The sequence below is a fragment of the Capricornis sumatraensis genome, chromosome 4, assembly GCF_032405125.1.
Source record: "Capricornis sumatraensis isolate serow.1 chromosome 4, serow.2, whole genome shotgun sequence".
NCBI lineage: Eukaryota > Metazoa > Chordata > Mammalia > Artiodactyla > Bovidae > Capricornis > Capricornis sumatraensis.
The window spans coordinates 22,702,748-22,724,620 of NC_091072.1; the positions used below are offsets into that span (position 1 = coordinate 22,702,748).

Consider the following 21,873-nt stretch of genomic DNA (forward strand, 5'->3'; position numbering starts at 1 on the left):
AAATTTACTCCCTGCATTTTTGTGCCTCTTAGCACTGTGAGTTGTTTCACATACTAGTGATTTTTATATCCTATTGGTATTCTAAATTGAGTTGGGTTGTAGAAATGACATAATTATCTTATTTTTATTAGATACCTCCTCATAGTAGTTTTACACTATTTTGTTTTCTTCCCATAGTTCATCAACTACTAAACCTAAGACAATATGTACAGCAGACTAATGAATTGTTCTGCTTGCCTAAATCTACTGCGGTTTCATAATCATGAAAATACTAGGTCTGAATTTCCTAAATTTCTAAACATGATAAACAACTTTTTGAACAGTTTTGATTTTCAGCACAACACACAACACTCCAGACTATCTTATTTCCAAAAATGTAAAAAAGAAGGAAACATGATACAATGCCATACCTCTTCTACAGCTATTGGAATATATTCAGCTAATGAGGTTTCCATCATCATAATTCAGTTTCACTGCTTTATTCTGCAATCTCTTGCTCTCTGTATGTGGTTAGGGCTTCCCTTGTGGGTCAGCTGGTAAAGAGTTCCCCTGCAATGCGGGAGACCTGGGTTCAATCCTGGATTGGGAAGATACCCTGGAGAAGGGAAACGCTACGGCTCCAGAATATTGGCTTGGAGAATTCCAAAGGTGTTGCAAAGAGTCAGACACGACTGAGCGACCTAACACATTTTTAAGCTTTATGTATTGTTTTTCCTGGAGTTGCTTTTGTTTTTTGAAGATTTCAAGGAACTCAGTACTGTCCATAAAAGGAGGTAGGGACTGAGTTTAAAAAATTTATTTTAGAAATTGAATGTATTAAGAAAACAATGAAGATGAAACCTTGAAAATGAAAGGCAGACAACATCAGATGCTAGTGAGAATGTGGAACCACAGAAACTAATCCATTGCCAGTGGGAATGGAAAATGGTCCAGCTGCTTTGGAAGACAGTTTAGCAGTTGTCTTACAAAAGTCAATATACTCTTATCATAGGATCTAACAACTGTGCTCCTTGGTATGTACTCACGGAGTTGAAACAGTGTGTTCACAAAATAATCTGTAGACAGATGTTTCTACCAGCTTTTTTCATAACTGGCAACCCTTGAAAGCAAACAAGATACCCTTCAGTAGGTGAATGAACAAACAGTGGTACATCCAGACAATGGAATTTTACTCAGCACTGAAAATAAATGAGCTATCAAGTCATGAAAAAAAACTCGGAGGAACTTGTTTGGTGGGAAAAAAAAAAAAAGGCCAATCTGAAAATATTACATGATTTCACATATACAACATCTGGAAAAGGCAAAGCTTTTTCCTAGGACACAATCCTTTGGATTCCAAGACCATCTGGTTGGGTCCCCACTCTTAACATATCATAAAAAAAAACACACACACAACACTTTTTCTTCCCCTTAATTCCCAAGTCTCCTGAATTCACAGTTTAGTTTTTCAACTGCTTTGTCCAGAGGGTTGAATACCTCAACTTGAAAAGATGTATGAATGCTAGATTCACCTGACTTTCTCTGGTCCTTTCTAAGATCATAGTCCCTACTATCTCAATTAAGTACAAGTGCTCAGATACTCAGTCGTGTCCAACTCTTTGCAACTCCATAGACTATAGCTCGTCAGGCTCCTCTGTCCATGGAATCTTCCAGGCAAGAATACTGGAGTGGGTTGCCATTCCCTACTCCAGGGTATCTTCCTGACCCAGGGACTGAACCCACATCTCTTGTATCTTCTGCCTTGGCAGCGGGATTCTTTATCACTAGCACCACCAGGAAAACATGAGTATAAGACTTTATTCTCTATTTTTGAGTCTGTTTCTGTTTTGTTTTGCAGCCAGAGAGGAGAAGGATGAATGAATAAGTGAAAGTTGCTCATTCATGTCTGACTCTTCGCAATCCCATGGACTATACTGCCCATGGAATTCTCCAGGCCAGAATACTGGAGTGGGTAGCCTTTCCCTTCTCCAGGGGGTCTTCCATATTTCAGGAAGATTCTTTACCAACTGAGCCACCAGGGAAGTCCAGTAATATTGGAGTGGGTAGCCTATCTCTTCTCTAGTGGGATCTTCCTAACCCAGGAATTGAACCAGGGTCTCCTGCGCTGCAGGTGGATTCTTTACCAGCTGAGCTACCAGGGAAGCTGGATAGAAGCAACAAAACAGATGAAGGGGGTTAAGCTGTCCAAACTATCAGCCATAAAATAAGTAAGTCATAGGGAATATATATAGAGAGAGGGAATTTGGTCCATAACATAGTAAATTCAATTCAAATACTGATAGAATTCAATTGTATAGAACATATCCACTATTTCAGGCTCTTAATTTTATTAAATATGAAAAATTAGTAGAACTACTTGGATAATTCTCATTTTATTAAAAAATTCATTATCAGTAAATTAGGTTAACAATGCCATTTTGTAAGAGGCTATGGTTGCATTAAAAATTGAAATGAGAACAATGATCTGAAAAACTTCATTTTAAATTATTTCTTAGCTTCATCACTGTGCCTATGGCTGGACAATCTGTTTCAGAGGCCACAAAACTTATGAAATGAATACAGAATAATCTCCTCAAAAAATTAAGCAAGGACTTCCCTGATAGTCCAGTGTTTAAGAATCCACCTGCCAAATCAGGGGACACAGGTTCCATCCCTGGTCTAGGAAGGTCGCACGTGCCTTTGGGCAACTAAGCCCACACCACAGCTACTAAAACCTGCTTGCCTAGAGCCCATGCTCTGCAACAAGAGAGACCCACGCACCACAATGAAGTGTAGTCCCTGCTCGCCGCAACTAGAGAAAGCCCACGTGCAGCAACAAAGTCCCAGTGCAGCCCAAAATATAAATAAAATTAAAAATTAATCAAGATCTTTCTTATTAAAAGAACTACAAATATAATCTAATTTGCATGACACTTTTACTAACTAAGTAAACTGTTTGCCCTAAAGACTCTGTTTTTCCATCTGAATGAATTTTGGTCAGTGTGTGTGGGTGTGTGTGTATAAATGGGCAGTGAAGTGTAGAAATGGAAGGTAAGAAGAAGGTTAAATTAGTTGCATTTTTATTATACACAAATACATACTAAGAAACAATGATGTAGAAGCTATTGAAAATACTCGTAATTGGCATTTTATGAGGCTTTAGGGTACACAGAATACATTTGATTACATTTCACAGATTGATTATTGACCCTGTCTAACATCTTGCTTACATTTGTTTACCCATATTTTACATAAATAAAACAGCTTTCAAGTCCATATGGCTTCTGTGTATTGTATTGCTATTCACTGTAGCATGAACATATAGAATATCTTTGACCTTCCATATTCTGTGTTGGAAATAAAAATATTGTTTGAGCACGATGCTAAGTGCTTCAAAGTACAGGTTTCACTTGGTCCAGGAATGGGCTCAATGACAGAGTAGGAAATATACTGCAAAGTGAAGCCTGCTGATTCTCTTCTCTTAGTCTCAGTCAATCACCTCCTCTCCACTACTTCCTTCCTCTTCATCTCTTCCTCTTCCCATCTCTTCTCCCACATTCCTCTCTGATGAGCATAAAAACTCAGTAGTTTTCATATGAAGATAAAATTCATGGAATCAATGTGTTGATTTGATCATTCATCAACCATTTATTGAATGACTATTATAGACCAGGCTGTGTTTCAAATAACTCAGGAAAGCAATGGGTTTTTTTACATTCATGTACATAACATATTCCATTGTTTTAAATAAAGCTCTGTTAAGATTATTTGGAAAGAGAATAAAAAAGAAAAAAAAAACCCTTATATTAAGAAGTCATTTCTGAGACAGAATAATGAAAGTAGAAAATTATATAAGTCTGTTCTATTAGCTGAGAACTTAAGTACTGTTCTTAATTAATTGACAACCTTATTATTGCTAGTTTAATATGCTCACATTCATCAGATATTAAAAAACTTAAAAGAATTTCTGATTCACTCTACTCATCAATTTTTAAAATCTAACTCATGCCTTTGGTTATATTTCTTCATTTTTCTTGAATATGAAGACTTCTTTCCGATTCAGCAGGAAAATCATTTAATGCCTAATTTGTTGACTTTGTTGAACTACTTTTGACCACTTTTGGTACACTTCCTACAGTGATTATGTAGGTAGGTTTACATGATCCTTTCTCCTCCAAATCCCTAATGGCCACTCTTTGATGAACACACAGCACAACACAGGCACATACACACACCCACGTGGAGACACGTAGACACCTGCATGCATATACACACCACTGGATCAAAAGACAAAATCATTTAAGGGACAATACATCATGCATAAATGATCTCATTGCATTACATGCTCCTGTGAACTGTTGGTCGTATTCATCTGAGATGAGTATACAGAGATTTCTGAGGTTATTTGAGAGCTAAGCTTTCTTACTAGCAGCAGGAAAATATTTTAATAATACACTAAACAGTGACAGAATGTGGTCCACTGGAGAAGGGAATGGCAAACCACTTCAGTATTCTTGCCTTGAGAACCCCATGAACAGTATGAAAAGGCAAAATGATAGGATACTGAAAGAGGAACTCCCCAGGTCAGTAGGTGCCCAACACGCTACTGGAGATCAGTGGAGAAATAACTCCAGAAAGAATGAAGGGATGAAGCCAAAGCAAAAACAATACCCAGCTGGGGATGTGACAGGTGATAGAAGCAAGGTCTGATGCTGTAAAGAGCAATATTGCATAGGAACCTGGAATGTCAGGTCCATGAATCAAGGCAAATTGGAAGTGGTCAAACAGGAGATGGCAAGAGTGAATGTCGACATTCTAGGAATCAGTGACTAAAATGGACTGGAATGGGTGAATTTAACTCAGATGACCATTATATATACTACTGCAGGCAGGAATCCCTCAGAAGAAATGGAGTAGCCATCATGGTCAACAAGAGTCCGAAATGCAGTACTTGAATGCAATCTCAAAAACCACAGAATGATCTCTGTTCGTTTCCAAGGCAAAGCATTCAATATCACAGTAATCCAAGTCTATGCCCCAACTAGTAATGCTGAAGAAGCTGAAATTGTAGGTCCTCGATGAAGACCTACAAGACCTTTTAGAACTAACACCCAAAAAAGATGTCATTTTCATTATAGGGGACTGGAATGCAAAAGTAGGAAGTCAAGAAACACCTGGAGTAACAGGCAAATTTGGCCTTGGAATGCAGAATGAAGCAGGGCAAAGATTAATAGAATTTTGCCAAGAAAATGCACTGGTCATAGCAAACACCCTCGTTCAACAACACAAGAGAAGACTCTACACATGGACATCACCAGATGGTCAACATCGAAATCAGATTGATTATATTCTTTGCAGCCAAAGATGGAGAAGCTCTATAGAGTCAACAAAAACAAGACCAGGAGCTGACTGTGGCTCAGATCATGAACTCCTTATTACCACATTCAGACTCAAATTGAAGAAAGTAGGGAAAACCGCTAGACCGTTCAGGTATGACCTAAATCAAACCCCTTATGATTATACAGTGGAAGTGAGAAATAGATTTAAGGGCCTAGATCTGATAGATAGAGTGCCTGATGAACTATGGAATGAGGTTCGTGACATTGTACAGGAGACAGGGATCAAGACCATACTCATGGAAAAGAAATGCAAAAAAGCAGAATGGCTGTCTGGGAGGCCTTACAAATAGCTGTGAAAAGAAGAGAGGCGAAAATCAAAGGAGAAAGGGAAAGATATAAGCATCTGAGTGCAGAGTTCCAAAGAATAGCAAGAAGAGATAAGAAAGCCTTCTTCAGTGATCAATGAAAAGAAATAGAGGAAAACAACAGAATGGGAAAGACTAGAGATCTCTTCAATAAAATTAGAGATACTAAGGAAACATTTGATGCAAAGATGGGCTCGATAAAGGACAGAAATGGTATGGACCTAACAGAAGCAGAAGATATTAAGAAGAGGTGGCAAGAATATACAGAAGAAATGTACAAAAAAGATCTTCACGACCTAGATAATCACGATGATGTGATCACTCACCTAGAGCCAGACATCTTGGAATGTGAAGTCAAGTGGGCCTTAGAAAGCATCATTATGAACAAAGCTAGTGGAGGTGATGGAATTCCAGTTGAGCTGTTTCAACTCCTGAAAGATGATGCTGTGAAAGTGGTGCACTCAATATGCCAGTAAATTTGGAAAACTCAGCAGTGGCCACAGGACTGGAAAAGTCAGTTTTCATTCCAGTCCCAAAGAAAGGCAATGCCAAAGAATGCTCAAACTACTGCACAATTGCACTCGTCTCACATGCCAGTAAAGTAATGCTCAAAATTCTCCAAGCCAGGCTTCAGTAGTACATGAACCATGAACTTCCAGATGTTCAAGCTGGTTTTAGAAAAGGCAGAGGAACCAGAGGTCAAATTGCCAACATCCGCTGGATCATCGAAAAAGCAAGAGAGTTCCAGAAAAACATCTATGTCTGCTTTCTTGACTATGCCAAAGCCTTTGACTGTGTGGATCACAATAAGCTGTGGAAAATTCTGAAAGAGATGGGAATACCAGACCACCTGACCTGCCTCTTGAGTAATCTGTATGCAGGTCAGGAAGCAACAGTTAGAACTGGACATGGAACAACAGACTGGTTCCAAATAGGAAAAGGGAGTACATCAAGGCTGTATATTGTCACCCTGCTTATTTAACTTATATGCAGAGTACATCATGAGAAACGCTGGACTGGAAGAAGCACAAGCTGGAATCAAGTTTACCAGGAGAAATATCAATAACCTCAGATATGCAGATGACACCACCCTTATGGCAGAAAGTGAAGAGGAACTAAAAAGCTTCTTGATGAAAGTGAAAGAGGAGAGTGAAAAAATTGGCTTAAAGCTCAACATTCAGAATACGAAGATCATGGCATCTGGTCCCATCACTTAATGGGAAATAGATGGGGAAACAGTGGAAACAGTGTCAGACTTTATTTTGGGGGCTCCAAATTCACTGCAGATGGTGACTCCAGCCATGAAATTAAAAGTCGCTTACTCCTTGGAAGGAAATTTATGACCAACCTAGGCATCATATTAAAAAGCAGAGACATTACTTTGTCAACTAAGGTCCATCTAGTCAAGGCTATGGTTTTTCCTGTGGTCATGTATGGATGTGAGAGTTGGACTGTGAAGAAGGCTGAGCACCATAGAATTGATGCTTTTGAACTGTGGTGTTGGAGAAGACTCTTGAGAGTCCCTTGGACTGCAAGGAGATCCAACCAGTCCATTCTGAAGGAGATCAGCCCTGGGATTTCTTCGGAAGGAATGATGCTAACGCTGAAACTCTAGTACTTTGGCCACCTCATGCAAAGGGTTGACTCACTGGAAAAGACTCTGATGCTGGGAGGGATTGGGGGCAGGAGGAAAAGGGGACAACAGAGGATGAGATGGCTGGATGGCATCATGGACTCGATGGACGTGAGTCTGAGTGAATTCTGGGAGTTGGTGATGGACAGGGAGGCCTGGAGTGCTGCGATTCATGGGGTCGCAAAGAGTTGGACACAACTGAGTGACTGAACTGAACTGGAACAATGCCCTTGCATCTTTCAACAATGTGTGCAGTTTCCAATGAAAAAGGAGCTATAAATCTTGAAAATGTAATTTTATTATATGCTTTAATAATAAAGTAAAACTGATATCAATATATTCTAAATTTATATATATTTTTGTACATTTTCCATTTCTTGAAATGCACATTTTTGAGGTTACTGGAAATGAGAAACATCTTAAGGAAAAGAAGTCAAGATATAAAGCACTCATCTTTACCCTGAGCTTTCGGTCTACTAACCTGCTGCTGCACATACAGCTTATAAATTAGTGTCTTGGGGAACTTCTTTGGTATTTCATTTTAATAGTGCATCTTGGAGAATATATTTGGATCGTGTATCACTGACATTTAAATTTTGACCCCTATAGAAATGAATTTTCAAAAATATGTCAGAAGCCTAGATAATATAAATCCTTTTTCATTGTAGAATAATAATACTCTTGCCACTAGTTGCTTAGGAATTCTCCAGTAAATCTAAGATAGTTTGGGCATAAATAATCATGGGTCAGTACAATTCATCATTAATGTTAGTACAATCATTTTTGGTTGCGAATAAAATCTAGACATGATCTTAATTTGATAGAGCTAGCTAGAGGTAAATACACTTTTCTTAAAGTAAACTTAATAACAAGATATGTGTAAAATGTTTGTTCTATAGATGCATTCAGATAAAACTGGGCTGAACAACATGAATTAAATAAGTTTTATGTCTACATAAACAGTTATACTATCATAACTTTTTAAAAATGTTGCCAATTTCAAAAGGTAATATCACTGAAACAATCTGGTGTAATAAATTGGATCAATGAATAAGGATTGTCATTAGCTGAGCAATAATACATTACAAAATTATACTTCCTTTTTACTAATGCAAATACTTTATGAGAAGAGTTCCGTAAAGTGATTACTAGAAAATGAATATCATATTACTCAAACCTGAAAGGAATTCAACAACTCTTTAGTGAATTCAGTTGCGTGGAGGTAACTTAAATGAGCTGCATTCATTTTAAGCTATTTCTACCTATTTTATGGGCTTCCCTGGTGGCTCAGTGGTAATGAATCTGCCTGCCAATTCATGACACATGGGTTCAATCCCTGGGTTGGGAAGAATCCATAGAGAAGTAAATTCCATGGACAGTGGAGCCTGGCAGGCTACAGTCCATGGTGTCACAAAAGAGTTGGATGTGACTTAGTGACTAAGCAACAATAACAACATCTGTGTTATAGCTTATCCAAGTTTGCGGCCATGAATAAAAGCTCACACATTTAATCCTTCAAATGGAGTAAGACTATGGGAAGGAAAGAAAGCTCTTTTCATTCAAGTGTTCCACCCTTTGCATCAAATCAAACTAACCTTCCCAGAGACAAGCACACTTCCGAGCCACATTGCCACTATCACATCTCTTCTGTCTCAAGGTTCAACTCCCCTGGTTTTCCTGAAAGGATTTGGAAAAATTCGATTGCTTGATATTTTAACCAGCCAGATCCCAGATGCCTCTCTCTCTAAAGCTGATATTCTTCCCATGTTCCTTTTTTTTTTTTTTTCAGGGAATGAAACCAACTTCTACCTACATCAATCATCAAGAAACCATCACTAACATTTCTTTCTCCCTTGTCATATGTTACCTGTACTTCTTGATTCTATTTTTCTCTTTCTATCTTCATCATCATCATTGGATTCAAGTCATCATCTCTCACCTGGGCTACTATGATAACTTCTCAACTGCTCTCTCTGCATTTATTCTGTTCTTTAGCTAAATCAGTTTTTGTGCTATATCCAGAAGGATTTACTTGAAATGTAAGTATAACTCTTTTCTATCACAGTTGCAAGGAACTGAATTAATCATACTCCTTAGTTCAGGTGATATGATCATAGTTTTATGAAAGTTTCTTTCTAGTTTTACTTATTTATTTCTTTCCATTTATTCTGTATTCCTGTGCTATAGGCAGGGACATTAGTATTGCTAATATCCTAATACTGTTGATATCAGCCCATGAACCTGTAAGAATTCTTGCAAAATATGAAAAGTTGTTTTCCCTGCAGGTTATGTGTATAAGCCTGAATGTACATATTCTTTCACAAATAGTATTGTACTATAAACCTAACTGGGGGCTTCCCTTGTGACTCTGTGGTAAAGAATCTGCCTGCCAATGCAGAAAAAGCAGGTTCGATCCCTGGGTCACAAAGATCCCCTGGGGAAGGAAATGGCAACCCACTCCAGTATTCTTACTGGAAAATACCATGGACAGAGGAACCTGTGGGGGTACAGTCCATGGGGTCACAAAGAGTTAGAAATGACTGGGTGAATATACAACAATAACATAAACCTAATTCCATTTCTAACTTTATTTTTTCACATAGCATAGTGTTCTTAATATGTTACCACATTGCTTTAGATTCTTTTGGGTTCATTTTTCCTTGCTCTCTAATTGCTGCTGCTGCTAAGTCACTTCAGTCGTGTCAGACTCTGTGCGACCCCATAGACATCAGCCCACCAGGTTCCCCTGCCCGTGGGATTCTCCAGGCAAGAATACTGGAGTGGGTTGCCATTTCCTTCTCCAGTGCATGAAAATGAAAAGTGCAGTCTCTAATTGCTACACAGTTTCAATAAAATGAATCCACCACATCTCACTTATCCAACCCTGGAGAACTGATACCAATACTCTCTTACCAAAAGATCAACCTACATGAATGGCATCCCTATAAAGACATCTGTTTGACCAACTCTCTCAATTTGAATGTATACTGAGAATGCAATATTTAGGTCACAAGATACCTATACATATTTTTTAAACAGTCCTAAATAATTCTCCAAATGTCTATAGCCATTGAATTCCTCCTCCACTGTACATAACTGTGGTTTATCCTCATATCCCCATCTGATAATATCACCTATGACTCATATTTGCTAAACATGTAGTATAAATATATATATCTCATTTTATTTGTAGACACTGGCATATGTCAGATTGCTGACAATATTTTGGGATTTGAGGCCCCATTTTTCTAATGATTTTACTATCAGCTTTTGGTGTTGGTGACTTGAATTACAACTATATTCATTTTCTCTATCTTAGCAATATAAATGTCTCCTATAAATCTATCAAATGTCTGATAACTTCATATTGCTATCATTTGCTGAAATGGATTCTCATGTTATGTTCCTTTTAGAGTTTAATTTTCCTTTTTGTTTACTTTTTAATTTAATAAATATTTGGATGTAAATATAGCATGCATACAAAATTTATGTCTTGGGTCATTATTTAGATTTAGAATATACTTTTGGTGGACAGACCCCTTTAATGTAATGAATTGTGACTATTTGTACTAGTGTATCTAATCTTCGAAGTTAATGTTTCAATTTTATTCTAAATGTATGGATTTTCTTGATGGATGTTTACATAGCATGCTTTTTTTCATCCTTTTCCTTCCAACCTCTCTGTTAGTTTCTTCTTATACTTTAACAATATTTGCCCTTTATGATAAAAATATGACCTACCTTGTTGAATTTGCAATTCAAAAAAGGTGTACTCCACTATTGCATGTTGAGTATATGGATTTTCTAGTCAAAACAATCACATACAAACTGGCTCCTCCCCTACGTCTTTAGAGGAGTTCCTTAGAACTTAAAGGCTTTCTCCCAGGCTATAGTCTTCAGTAAGACTCTGAATAAAATGAGCTTATGGCTACTCTGTTGTATTTTTAAGATCACATTTGTTCCTTTTTACTTATAATTTAGTAGAGACATTCCTGTCTCAGGTCCCTTGCTAATGCTCCTTCTGATGGAATGCAATTCCCTAAGTTTTTCACATGGCTCACTCTCTCAACTCTTTTAGGTCTTAATTTATACTTTGCTTTTGCAAAGAGTTGGACACGACTGAGTGAATGAACTGAACTGAACTAACTGAACTGAACTCAGTGATACCTATCCTTCAAAATGCAACTCATTCTTATCTTAATTTTCCTAAGAACATATCACTGTCTAGCATACTATAGAATTTATATATTTTTTATTATTTCTCTCCATCACTAGAATATAAGTTCCTTAAGACCAAGGATATCCAGCTCTTTTACTCACTGGTTTATTTCCATCATGTAGAACAGTGCTTGGCATACATTAGGACCCCAAAAGATATCTGTTAAGTGAGTGAATGAATGAAATAGAAAGCTTACCAGAAATTTAAAACAAGTGATGAGTGGCACTGAACACTGTCTTTTTAACAGAAATATATTTAAAGTCAGAGAAGAAGAAACCTCTGCTTGCTACACTAAAACCCTAGAGATGAAACTCACAGAGTCTTCAGCATGTTAATCTTATTTTCCATTCCACCACTTGAACTATGAATATTCATTTTTATAAGAGCTATGAATTCATTTCTCCAAATCTTTTGGGAAAATTTAAATTCCAGGGATATGCCATTGTGGGCTTATAACTTTTCTCCTCAGTGGAATTCTATCCAATATCTGTTTGAGGAGCATGACTTCAAGCAAAGCACCTTTCTAGTTAAAACAGATTACATTGCAATGCCTGCCAAGTTGATTGTGAAGTTTCAGACTAAATTATTTTAGTAGATTATACTCTTCTAAAAGTATTTATTTGAATAATATTCTTCAATTACTCTGATTTAAGATAAAATGAAAATGGGTTCACTATACTATTTGAATAAATGCATTTTTGAATGCTTAAACAGAATTAGGGCTGACCCACAGTGTAAAGAGACAATTAGATATTTTGTCTTTACTGCATAAACTTCAAGTAAAATGTGTATTATTAATTGAAAACAAAAGGAACACACTTAAATCCAAATACTAGGCTTTCTATTGTTAATAGAGCACATTCAAATTCTTTGTGCTCTATCACTGCATTGTTCCTGCATTGCTCCTGCATGGCAGGTGGATTCTTTACTGCTGACCAACTGGGGAAACCCAAAACAATTGTATCCCCCCCCCCAAAAAAAAAAACCAGATATCAATCTGCAAAATAAAATAGAATTCGAATCCCTTCCCTTGTTGACAATCAAAATTAAATACAGAGAAAGAAAATTATACCCAAAAAGGACAGTCAGCTTGGCTTCAAGAGTGTTTAAATGCTCTACAGGTTGGTGAAATCAGTTATTAGTTTTTAGGTAAGTGAAATTTTGTTGCATTCAGAAGATGATGAATAAGGCAATTTTATATGAAAAATTCATTTTTCTTTTGGATAAAGGCAATTAACAAACACAGATGGCTGCCCAAATTACCAGGTGAATTTAGAAGGAACTATGTGTAATGAATGATGCTGTTTTCTTCCTTGAGGACTAGTTGTTGCTTACCTTGAGAATATATATGGATGGGTTCTATCTGCTTGATTATGTAAGAGGATGTGATGTTTTTCTGTCCTTGCAATTCTTTTAGTGGATTGCCTATGATACACATCACATTCTAAAGTGATGTTTACTCAGCAATAAAGCTGTTAAATTTCTCTTCTACTTTGTGGAAGGTTTTTGCTTATTGGCTTATTTTATTGTCAACTCTATTTCCACAATAGGCCCAAAGGTCACATTCTAAAGAGACTGCACAACAAAGAGGGATAGACTCAGTTCTTCATAAGAGCCAAAGAAAAACTGAGAGCAAGTTTTTTTAGAGAAAGTGAAAGTGTCAGTTGCTCAGTTGTGTCTGACTCTTGTGACCCCATGGACTGTAGCCCGCCAGGCTCCTTTGTCCATGGGTTTCTCCAGGCAAGAATACTGGAGTGGATTGCCATTTCCCTCTCCAGGGAATCTTCCTGCCCCAGGGATTGAACCTGCATCCCTTGCAATTCCTGCACTGCAGATGGATTTTTTACCAAAAGCACCACCTGGGAGACCCATAAAATAAAATAGCAATAGTCTAATTAAATTTTAAGTTGTCTATTATTTTGCCCTAAATCTTCAAGCTCTTCAGATTTTGTGCTAAATCTTATATATTAGAATAAAAACAGGCCTGTACAAATTCTATGTTGGGAGTGAAAAAAATTGAGCTACAATGTAATATGAAAAGCTCACATGCCAGGGTCTAGGCCCAGTGGATCCAGGGTAATTCGAAGCAGGGACGGCGTCAGCAATCAGATACAATTATTTATTTAGAGATAAGAAGAGAGATTAAATGAGAATAGTGTAGTGAAGAAAATAAGGGAGAAAAGAGGCTGTATTCCTTGGTTTACACAGGAGACCAATAAAGCCCTGAGACAAGGGACTTGCACCATCTATGTAGGCCACCGGTGCCCACTTGAATAGTGGAGGGTGCCCTGCCTTGGGCTCCCTGCGTGGGTCTTAGAAGCCAGGGCAAATAAGTAGACACGGAGAGCCTCTGTGCTCCAGAGGGGAATTCAGCCTGAAAAGGAGAGACCGAGAAAAGATGACACAGGGGAAACCAGTCTTTCCAGGAACTGGTCCAACTCTTTATTTTTCAGGAGAGCTCTTATACTTTAAGTTGTACATAGAGATCAATGGATAATACAAAGTCATGCAGGGTCAGCAGTCCTGACCCTTATTGAGACCATGCTTTCATTCTGCATTGCTTCCAATATACAAAGTTCTCACGTGATTTAGATCATCTTCTGGCCAAGAGGCCTGCTAACGTTTTATGACCCTTTCTGATGATGATTAGTCAACCAGAAAACTTATTTTCTCCAAAGGTGATTTTTCTTAAGTCAGGCACCACCCTCCGAAGGCACCAAATAAAGTTGCATTCCTACAGGGAAAAGGTGCAGTGGGCTATAATCAAGAAAAGAATTTACTAGCCTAAGGTCTAACATGATTAATATCAAAGGTTATTGCTTATTTTTCCTATATGCTAGTTATATCAATTAATGTATATAAGGGACAAGGGATATGGAGACTCAGCAGCAAATATTGGCTCAATAACAAAATCCTCCACCAGTATATTTCTAACAACCCACTAATACTACACTAATAATCTCTAACTTCTCAGAAGACTTTGTATTTAGAAAATTTAGAGCATCTTGTGCTTCTCATGGTTGGGAGGCTGTGAACAATCACATGTGTGGTTGCAAGAGGCCGAATAAACTTGTCAGGCAGGCTAGAAAGCCATCAGGGGAGTTTTTGGATTGAAACACTCTTGTTACACCCAGGAGACTTATTAACTGGAGCTCTAAGTTAACTTTTTTCAGAGAAAGGTGGTGGGGGACAGTCCCCAGTAATGTCAGGAGAGTAGGTGGAAAGCATAATGCAGTAAGGCAGGCAGACTCTGGTTTTGGGGTGAATGCTTGAGAAAGTCCGGGGGACCCCTGAGGCCTGATCCCGCCTTTGCGTATGTCAGGCCTCTTTCCTCATGACCTTTGCCATGGGGAGAATTCCTCACACTGGCTCCCGGCACTCACAGATGAAAAGGACATTAAAAATACTATACTTAAATTAATCCAAGTTCTTAAGAAAGATGTTGGAGTCAAAGATAACATAATTCCCCACCAACAGTAATGGGATTTTAGGAGAAATGCTCAAATAGGTAAATTTTCTTTCACTCTCAAAGGATAGGGTACCCCTTGATTATATCTAAGAATATCAGCATAGTCTATAGATTATTAATAACAATCTAAAAATTTTGAAAGGCTTTTAAATTTTGTATGATAAAAGTTGAAAACAATAACTGAACTCTTGAGGATAAATAAAATAAGTTGTGAACCTGGGATTTCAGTCAGAAACACTCCTGGCATATGAAACATTTTATGCTATATGCATTCATCAACATATTAATAAACCAGTTGTCATTAATAATGACAACTAAAATTTAGCCATGTTAATGAATTTTTCAAGACCTTTAGGTATTTCCCACACTGTTTGGAAATACGCTGGATCCCTAATTTTTTGAGTACATAGATGCTCAAGAAGCAGAGAGCTGGCCTTGAATAGGAGACACTGGAAACAGACAGAAGTTGAATGATTAATTGTTCAAATATAAAAAAGTGGTTTATACATCAAGCAGGTTAATCAGTTAGTTACCTATGTAAAACTTTCTAACTAAATAAAAAATTCCTTTTTGCCTGCCATTACATCTATCTATCTATCTATCTATCTATCTATATTCTTTTGGTGTGTTCCCTGATCATTTATCAGTTCCATTTGGTTCAGTCACTCAGTCGTGTCTGACTCTTTGCGACCCCATGAATCGCAGCACGCCAGGCCTCCCTGTCCATCACCATCTCCCAGAGTTCACTCAGACTCACGTCCATTGAGTCCGTGATGCCATCCAGCCATCTCATCTCTGTCGTCCCCTTCTCCTCCTGCCCCCAATCCCTCCCAGCATCAGAGTCTTTTCCAATGAGTCAACTCTTCGCATGAGGTGGCCAAAGTACTGGAGTTTCAGCTTTAGCATCATTCCTTCCAAAGAAATCCCAGGGCTGATCTCCTTCAGAATGGACTGGTTGGATCTCCTTGCAGTCCAAGGGACCCTCAAGAGTCTTCTCCAACACCACAGTTCAAAAGCATCAATTCTTCGGCACTCAGCCTTCTTCACAGTCCAAATCTCACATCCATACATGACCACAGGAAAAACCACAGCCTTGGCTAGACGGACCTTAGTCGGCAAAGAAATGTCTCTACTTTTGAATATACTATCTAGGTTGGTCATAACTTTTCTTCCAAGGAGTAAGCAACTTTTAATTTCATGGCTTCAGTCACCATCTGCAGTGATTTTGGAGCCCCCAAAAATAAAGTCTGACACTGTTTCCACTGTTTCCCCATCTATTTCCCATGAAATGATGGGGCCAGATGCCATGATCTTAGTTTTCTGAATGTTGAGCTTTAAGCCAACTTCTTCACTTTCCTTTTTCACTTTCATCAAGAGGCTTTTTAGTTCCTCTTCACTTTCTGCCATAAGGGTGGTGTCATCTGCATATCTGAGGTTATTGATATTTCTCCCGGCAATCTTGATTCCAGCTTGTGTTTCTTCCAGTCCAGCGTTTCTCATGATGTACTCTGCATAGAAGTTAAATAAGCAGGGTGACAATATACAGCCTTGATGTACTCCTTTTCCTATTTGGAACCAGTCTGTTGTTTCATGTCCAGTTCTAAGTGTTGCTTCCTCACCTGCATACAGATTTCTCAAGAGGCAGGTCAGGTGGTCTGGTATTCCCATCTCTTTCAGAATTTTCCACAGTTTATTGTGATCTACAGTCAAAGGCTTTGGCATAGTCAATCATTTATAGATCCTTGTAAATATGTAAATCATAGCTGATTCTCAAAATATAATATTTACAATTTAAGAAATTAATAACTTTAAGAAACTTTAGAGATTGTCTAACTTCATGTTTCTCAAATTTCATTAATGACTCCTCTAGGTGCTTGTCAAACACAGATTTTCAAGTGAGGAGTGAGTCCTGAGTATTTACATTGTTAGTAAGTATCCTCGGTAAGTCTTACCATCAAGGTATATAAGGGAAAGTTTATTGAGCTCAAATTTCCCTTTGTACACAGTGGCCTGCCCAAGGGTACATAGTAAGTTTCACAGTAAAGAGTAGAACCCAGATCTCCTGAATTGAGATTTGGTGAGTTTTTCACATTCCCACACTCTTAAGTTTTCTCACTGATACACAAATCTGCTTGTATAATCAAAATCCAAATAGTAATAATAATCTTAGAAGCACATGAGCACTACTAGCAATTTCAACATGAAGAATTATTTCAACATGCAGTTGTGTTGGAGGGAATTCATTTTCAAAGACTAAAAGAAAAATATGAAACCTAAGTCCACAGTGTTTGGTTATAAACCATTATACTACAGTTTATTTTAGACTAATTAATTCCTAAATATGTCCCTCTTTAAAATAATTTATAATATGCATCATAAAACAGCTCTATAAATCTGGAAGTTGGTCTACAGTTTTCTTTTTTTTTCAGTCTAGGCCATACCCAGGAATAGAATCTAGTCCTTTAGATGCATACTTGATGCATGCCATTTAAAGATCTGTCCAATTAAGATTGTGCCAGTCATTTAACAGAAAACAAATAAAACCAGTCTCCTTCAATAATGCCTTAGAAAGATGTCCTTGGATATAAGTAGTCTGCCAGAAACTTCAATTAAAATATGCAGTAACTTTGCTATATTATAAATAATCTTCCCCTGAGAAAAAGTCAATGGCCTAAACGATTTTCACACCCTCCCAATGTATTTTTAGGGAGTAGAGACATGGATAAAATTCATTATTCTCTTAGTGGTCTCTCAAGAAACAAAACTGTTTGTTGAGAAGCTGTTGACAAGGTGCCACCTGGGACATATTTTCAATATTTTAGGAGTGTTTCAAGTGTTTTGGATTTGATGGACAATGATAACAGCGTTTTAGGAGTGGTGCTGATGTGAGAGAAGCCTATGAATTTCTCTCAGAGGGTTATTTTTAGTCAGAAAATCCAGATGGATAAGAGTGATGTTTTACTTAATAACAATGATATGCTGAACTGAAAATATTATAATGGCACCACTAGTACTCAATTATAGTACAAATTAACTACCATTAGAAATACACTATTATAGGCAATCACCTGATGCTAATAGTATCAGAGAGAGAGAGAGAGAGAGGAGAGAGAGAGAAGTCACTCAGTTGTGTCCTACTCTTTGTGACCCCATGAACTGTAGCCTACCAGGCTCCTCTGTCCATGGGATTTTCCAGGAAAGAGTATTGGAGTGGGTTGCCATTTCCTTCTCCAGAGGATCTTCCCAACCCAGGGATCGAACCGAGGTCTCCTGCACTGTAGGCAGACGCTTTATTGTCTGAGCCACCAGGGAAGCTACACTAGTATCAGAGACGTCATCAAATAAAGAGCCAAGCTGGCACTGTGAAACAGACTTGAGATATGAAAGGACCTATTTTTGAAGTCTGTTTCTGCTACCTATTCCTTAGATGAAAAATTACTTAATTCTCTTTCAATTCTTCACCTGTAGGATAGGAATGATATCTAGCCTTATAAAAGCTCAAATGAGAATAATATGTGTACTTTCAAGAATATGGTAAGGATTTGATAACTAGGAGCTGGTATGAAGTCAATTTTCTGCTTTAATTTTATCATCAGTGTAGGATTTTGTAAGCATATATATATGTTGGCTTGTAAGCATATATATATGTTGTTGTTGCTCAGTCACCCAGCTGTGTCCGACTCTGCAACCCTGTGGACTACAGCACATCAGGCCTCTCAGACCCTCACCATCTACCGAAGTTTGCCCAAGTTCATGCCCATTGCCTTGGTGATATCGTCCAACCATCTCATCCTCTGACACTCTCTTCTCCTCCTGCCCTCAATCTTTCCTAGCATCAGGGACTTTTCCAATGAGTCAGTTGTTCACATTAGATGACCAAAATACTGGAGTTTCATACACAGTTTCTATACTGGAGTGTGTATATCTATCTATCTATCTATATACACATATATATATTATTTAAAATATATAAATGAAACATATTTATATAATAAATTTATATTTCTTATTTTATAAGTATATGAATAAATTTTAGGTAGATTTATCTATGTGAGTAAATATATACACACGTATATTAATATTTACATATATGTTTACATATATATGAAGATAGAGAAAATATGTTGATCTAACATTTATTAAAAATAGTACCTTTACTATATACATGCTCACAGACAGAAATTACCAAAATATAACTTCTGTTTGATTTGTTTTCTCTGTTATATTATACCCTAAGGAAATGACTTATGGAATATTTCAAATAAACAGCACACGACTCAGGTATTAAAATTTCCTTGTTTCCTGAAAACAGAAACTAGACTACAAGAAATGTGTTTTTATGTGTCACACAACCATAAACATGACAAATGTGAAAAGGTCAGCTTATCTCTAGGGTAAATAAGCCTACATCCAATTACTGGTCCCAACTCTATGCCAATAGCCTGAGACATGTTGGCCTCTCCATTAAAACTGCTTCATGCATCCTTATTCCTCCCCCATGAAACCTGAATTTCTAGGCCACTGGGAATGGTAGATGTATTCAGGACAAACTGATGGTTTCAGCACTCACTGGCTTTGTTAAGTTTGTGCTTCTGTATTCTGGCCTCAGAGGTTTTCAAACAACTTCCTATGTTATAAAAGTTTTAGTAAAATTATTTTAAAATATTTAGCATTATTAGGAAGTTTCAATAGCAAAAAGGATATCAAGAGCATTATATTTCCTGCATAAGATTTTGTGCCCTTGTTTTATATATTTGTTTTCAATTAGCAATTTGTCATGAACAAATATTCAATAAACCCATAAATTTTTCCAAATGTAAAGGTGCCTCATTTCTATGTAAATATTCATTTTAAGGGTTTATCAAAAGAGAGGTCTCTAGCCTTGGTAATGCACATTTAGTGTATCTCTAATTAATTGTATTATAAACCATTATACAATACACATTGTTATATAAATGTCTTTGCATCTATTAGAGAGTTTATATGTGAGAAGCAAATTTTTTGGTATGCATCTTGCTTTCAAATATTGAGAGGTATTGTCCATTGAAATTAAAGATGGACACATTAATTTAAATTTCCAATAATGGTACATGAGCTAGCCAGTTTTCCAGCACCTTAGCCACTATCACTTATTAAAAAATATTGCTCTTTTGCAATTAAATAAGTGCTTTGCTAAGATTTGCTTTGAAGATGGATGATTTTGAGAATATTTTGTTACATTATTTATTAGTTTTCAATGTATTTCAATTCTCATGTTGGGAAACATATTATATTTTAAAATATATTAATATTATGTTACAAATTATCTGTGATATTAAAGAACGTTAGATATTAGGAATCCATAAAAAACAGAATACCTCATAGCTTCCTCTACTTTTCCTCATACAATTTCATGTCGTGAAAATTCAGGATTTGCTGTCCCTGTGTTTGCAAGCATCTCTCCTTTGGGGTCTTCTACTCATTAGTCTTGACTTAGAATATATTGATTTTATTGTTGACTCTCTTTTATCATTGACTCTTATGTCACTGAAATAATCAGTTATTTCATTATCTATGTTTACAAATGCCTTAAAATAATACCACATATATGTCTGTGTGTATATATATATATAAACCATTGTGCTTATATGTACTATATTGTATACATTTATGTTTGCATATGCATATGCTTTATTACACTCTTCAACTTTAGCTTTTTGTATAGCAGTCATGTCTTACCAACATATATCACAGTGTTTAAAATATTGCATTTCCTCAAGAAGTACTGGTTGTGAAAACACTGAGTCAGTTCTTTAAGAAACTTTAGAGTAAAACCACAATGATAACTTCATTATGAGAAAGAATTTGGCACAACAAATATTTGAATAACAATCATTCCACAAGGACGTTATACACAAAGTAATTTATAGCACAACCTGTGAAATCCTTCACAGAATGTTAGAAAGTTGGAATTTGGTTCTTGTTATTTAACAGTGCATTTGAACTATGAAAACAAGTTCGATTTTTGTAGTGATGACTACAGAACATTGGGGAATTGACATATTGAAGTGCTCTCTGGCAGTCATATGGTTTCTAATGACAGCTTCCCTACAGAGATCTTCTGTTCATGAAAGTAGCTATTACTATTCACAGTTGTTGTAGCTCTTGTCAGCCCAGTGAAACTTGAGAATGTTGTAATCAATGGCAATTGAAACTGCTAATAACATTAAAATTTAATTTGGACACAGGTACCACACACAAGTGCTTTAGACAGATCTCTTGGCACACTGCTGGCACATATGAAACATCCAAGCATGTTAATAAATGAATGCTTAATCAGGAAGAACAATTAAACAGGAAAACAATATAAAACACATCAATTTTCTCCCTAGATGCAATAGTACTGAATCAAAAATTGTTATATAACAGTCACTTAACAAAATGAATGAAGCAGGGATGAAGGCATATTATGTTCCTAGGTGGCAATGAAAGACAAGTGCTAAAAACTTGAAAGCAAGCAAAATATATATTAAAATGAACTATTTTCAGTCTAGCACTCAAAAGGAATTTTGTGCCAATTTGACCTTTTATTATTGTGTTTGAAAATGTTAATTTGGAAAACTCTCATTTCTTTCCTTGTAATAATAGCACACATTTTCAGGTTCTCCTTTTCTACAAATTGTTATTGTATACTAAGCATGTTTGCATTTGCTATAAATGTAACAACTAACTTTAGCAATAGCAAAACATAAATTCAAGAAGATATTTTCTCTAGTATATAGGCAATTTAATTAAATTTTATCTTGAAGTAATTATAGATTCACAAGCAGCTTGTAAAAAATAATACCGAAAGTTCCTGTCCAACACTCTATTCAACTTCCCCATCAATA

At 36.8% G+C, this 21,873-nt stretch overlaps 1 protein-coding gene across 2 annotated transcripts in view; it reads right to left on the minus strand.

The window, feature by feature from the left end:
• SGCZ (sarcoglycan zeta) overlaps nucleotides 1–21,873 on the minus strand; it is a 420,641-nt gene that overhangs the window by 327,445 nt on the left and 71,323 nt on the right. The window lies entirely within an intron of this gene.